Source organism: Pongo pygmaeus, chromosome 2 (assembly GCF_028885625.2).
Source record: "Pongo pygmaeus isolate AG05252 chromosome 2, NHGRI_mPonPyg2-v2.0_pri, whole genome shotgun sequence".
Taxonomy (NCBI): domain Eukaryota; kingdom Metazoa; phylum Chordata; class Mammalia; order Primates; family Hominidae; genus Pongo; species Pongo pygmaeus.
This window is the reverse complement of record NC_085930.1, coordinates 111689400-111693890: the sequence shown is the minus strand read 5'-3', so window position 1 is coordinate 111693890 and position 4491 is coordinate 111689400. Positions and strand designations below refer to the sequence as shown.

At 42.3% G+C, this 4491-nt stretch overlaps 1 pseudogene; it reads left to right on the top strand.

Annotated features, from left to right (window-relative positions):
* Positions 1 to 227: 227 nt before the first annotated feature.
* LOC129032896 (gem-associated protein 2-like) lies at positions 228 to 1273 on the top strand (annotated as a pseudogene).
* Positions 1274 to 4491: the final 3218 nt, after the last annotated feature.

Below are 4491 nucleotides of genomic sequence, written 5' to 3'. Positions count from 1 at the left end.
GAGAATCGCTTGAACCCAGAAGGTGGAGGTCGCAATGAACTGAGATGGCGCCACTGCACTCTGGCCTGAGCAACAGAGCCAGACTCTGTCTTTAAAAAAAAAAAAAAAATTAAAAGTAGAATGTAAAGATTCCTATGTATTCTCCATCCCTTTATTCAACAAATATATATTGAGTATCTACTATGTGTTGGACACTATACTAGCCTGAATCTAAATCAGTGATCAAAAAGATAGGATTGGGTGGTTTGAAAACCATGGTTTGGGTACCAGCGGAGTCTGCAATGGAAGAGATGATGCCTCAGCTATTGCCGGTAGAGCTCTGCAACTTGATGGAAGGTTTTGATCCCTTGGTAACCCTGAGGACACCTCAGGAATGCCTGAGGTGGGTCCAGATCGAAGCAGCTCAATGTCCAGATATTGTGGTAGCACAAATTGACCCAAAGAAGTTGAAAAGGAAGGCCGGGAGCAGTGGCTCATGCCTGTAATCCCAGCACTTTGGGAGGCCAAGGTGGGCAGATCACGAGGTCAGGAGTTCGAGACCAGCCTGGCTAACATGGTGAAACCCTGTCTCTACTAAAAATACAAAAAATTAGCCTGCCATGGTGGTGCGCACCTGTAATCCTAGCTTCTTGGGAGGCTGAGGCAGGAGAATTGCTTGAACCCGGGAGGTGGAGGTTGCAGTGAGCTGAGATCATGCCATTGTACTCCAGCGTGGGCAACAAGAGCAAAACTCCGTCTCAAAAAAAAAAAAAAAAAAAAGAAGTTGAAAAGGAAGCAAAGTGTTAATATTTTTCTTTCAGGATGCCAACTGGCCCCTGAAGGTTATTCCCCAACACTTCGGCGGCAACAGCAACAAGTGGCACTGTTTTCAACTGTTCAACAGAATGTGAACAAACATAGAAGTCACTGGAAATCATAACAGTTGGATAGTAATATGACTATGCCAAAATCTGAAGATGAAGAAGGCTGGAAGAAATTTTCTCTGGGTGAAAAGTTATGTGCTGATGGGGCTGTTGGACCAGCCACAGTTGAAAGTCCCGGAGTAGATTCTGCACAAGGAAGATGGCTTTATGCTTTATTGACTTGTTTGGAAAAGCCTTTATTACCTCAGGCTCATTCACTGATTCGGCAGCTTGCAAGGTGCTCTGAAGTGAGGCTTTTAGGGGAGAGCAAAGATGATGAGAAAGTTCCTGCTTTGAATTTATTAGTCTGCTTGCTTAGCAGGTATTTTGACCAATATGATTTAGTTGATGAGCCATCTTTATGTAGCTGATCTCTCAGGAATAGAAGATATTTCTCACAAAGGCACCTTAACTCTGAGGAAATGCAATGCCAATTCAAGTACAGATTGCCACACATCTTCAACACTATGTGAGGAGTTCACATCTTAACCTGTGCTGTTCAGGTTGATACTCAGAATATACGTTTTTCTGAGTATGTTCTGAATGTCTGAAATATCAATGAAAAATCACCCCCCAGTTTTTGATGAACAGTTTGAACAGTTTTCTATAATCAAGCAGCTTGCATAGAAATTGTATGATGAAATCTTACATAGGTTCTTGGTATTGTTTTGTTGTTTATCTACATATATACATATAAAATTTTATTGAAAATATGTTTTGGTTACTAAAATTTTGTTTGACTCCTAACAAAAGACAATGGATGGCCTTAGCATCAGAATTTAAATAATCTAGAGTAAATGACAAATGCGTTCACAGCAATAAAATTAATCAAGCATTAAAAAAAAAAGATAGGATCGGCTGGTTGTGGTGGCTCACACTTGTAATCTCAGCACTTTGGGAGGCTGAGGCAGGAGAATTGCCCGAGCTCAAGAGTTTGAGACCAGCCTGAGCAACATAGCAAGACCCTGTCCCAAAAATTAAAAAAAAAAAAAAATAGGATCCACCCTCCTGGAACTTCCTGAAAATAGAGAAACAGTCCCTGGAGTAGGATATGTAGTCAGTCATTGGGGGATTGGGGGTATGCGTTCTGTTTTCTTTTCTTTTCTTTTTTTTTTTTTTTTTTTGAGACGGAGTATCGCTCTGTCGCCCAGGCTGCAGTGCAGTGGTGCGATCTCAGTTCACTGCAAGCTCCACCTCCCAGGGTTCACGCCATTCTTCTGCCTCAGTCTCCTGAGTAGCTGGGACTACAGGTGCCTGCCACCACCCCCGGCTAATTTTTTGTATTTTTTAGTAGAGATGGGGTTTCACCATGTTAGCCAGGATGGTCTCCATCTCCTCGTGATCCACCAGCCTTGGACTTCCGAAGCGCTGGGATTACAGGCATGAGCCACCGCACCCAGCCACATTCTGTTTTCTTTTGTAATAAAGATAGGCATTCTAGATGTTTCTCAATTTGGGCAATCAGAACATAAATCTTCTTTTTTTAAATTTTTTTTTGTGTGTGTGATTTTTTTTGTGTGTGGGAGTTTTGCTTTGTCACCCAGGCTGGAGTGCAGTGGCAAGATTTTGGCTCACTGCAACCTCTGCCTCCTGGGTTCAAGCGATTCTCCTGCCTCAGCCTCCAGAGTAGCTGGGATTACAGGCACTCACCACCACACCCAGCTAATTTTTTCTAATTTTAGTAAAGATGGGATTCACCATGTTGGCCAGGCTGGTCTCAAATTCTTGGCCTCAAGTAATCTACCCGCCTTGGCCTCCCAAAGTGCTGGAATTACAGGTGTGAGCCACTGTGCCTGGCTGAATCTTCTTATATTTGGACTATTACTTACTGTGTTAGGCCGTTCTTGCATTACTAAAAATAAATATCTGAGGCTGCATAATATATAAGAAAGAGGCTTAATTGGCTCACAGTTCTGCAGGCTGTATAGGAAGCACAGTGCCAGCATCTGCTTCTAGGAAGGCCTCAGGAAGCTTACAAGTGTGGTAGAAGATGAAGGGGGAGCAGGTATCTCACATGGCAGAGCAGGAGCAAGGGAGAGAGAGTTGAGGAGGAGGTGCTACACGCTTTTACAAAACCAGATCTCACAAAAACTCACTCACTCATCACCAAGGGAATGGGGCTAAGTCATTCATGAGGGATAGGCCCCCATGATTCAAGCACTTCCCACCAGACCTTAGGGATTCAACACTAGGGATTACATTTCTTTTTTTTGTTTGTTTTTTCTGTTTTCTTGTTTCATGTCTCCCCATAGTTAAGCGGGGATTAGATTTTAACATGAGATTTGGTGGGGACACAGATCCAAACCTTATTATTGTCTTAGGTTGAATTGCCTAAAACTAGAACCTGAGAGAAGGATTCTTGTGCATGTGATTTATAGAGGAAGTGCTCTTAGGAGGAGGAGAGCAAAGGAAGCAAAATTCAAGCCTGGCTTGTAACCAGGGATGGAGTCTTGCTCTGTCGCCCAGGCTGGAGTGCAGTGGCGCAATCTTGGATCACTGCAACCTCTGTCTGCCAGGTTCAAGCGATTCTCCTGCCTCAGCCTCCTAAGAGGCTGGGATTAAAGGTGCCTGCCACCATGCCCAGCTATTTTTTGTATTTTTAGTAGAGACGGGATTTCACCATGTTTTGCCAGGTGGTCTTGAACTCCTGACCTCAGGTGATCAACCCACCTTGGCCTCCCAAAATGCTGGGATTACAAGCACACTCTGTGTCTTTTAATTGGCAAGTTTATTTTATTTTATTTTATTTATTTATTTTGAGACAGAGTTTTGCTCTTGTTGCCCAGGCTGGAGTGCAATGGCTCAATCTCGGCTTACTGCAACCTCCACCTCCTGGGTTCAAGTGATTTTCCTACCTCAGCCTCCCAAGTAGCTGGGATTACAGGCATGCGCCACAACACCCAGCTAATTTTGTATTTTTAGTAGAGATGGGGTTTCTCCATATTGGTCAGGCTGGTCTGGAATTCCCGACCTCAGGTGATCCACCCACCTCAGCCTCCCAAAGTGCTGGGATTACAGGCGTAAGCCACCCCACCCAGCCTGGAAAGTTTAGTTTATTTATATTTAATGTTATTATTGATAAGTAAGGACTTATTCCTGCCATTTTGTTACTTGTTTTCTGATTGTTTTATGGTCTTCTTCTCCTTTTTCCCATCCTTCCTGTCTTCCTTTTAGTGAAGGTGATTTTCTCTGGTGGCATGTTTTAATTTCCTGCTTTTTAATATTTTGAGTTATCCATTGTATGTTTTTTAGATCTCAGTTACCATGAGGCTTGCAAATAATGTCTTATAACCCATTATTTCAAACTGATGCCAATTTCACCCTTATTTCACAATCTAACAAACAAGCAAAAAGAAAACTAATAAAAACTCTACAGTTTAACTGTGTTCTCCTGCTTTTAAACTTTTTGTTGTTTCTATTTATATCTTATTGTACTGTCTGTGTCTCAAAAAGGTGTCACCATTGTTGTTTTTGATCAGTTCATCTTTTTATCTTTCTACTCAAGATGAGTAGTTTACACATCACAGTCACAGTATTATAATATTCTGTGTTTTTCTGTGTACTTACTGTACACAGAAATTTCTGTGGT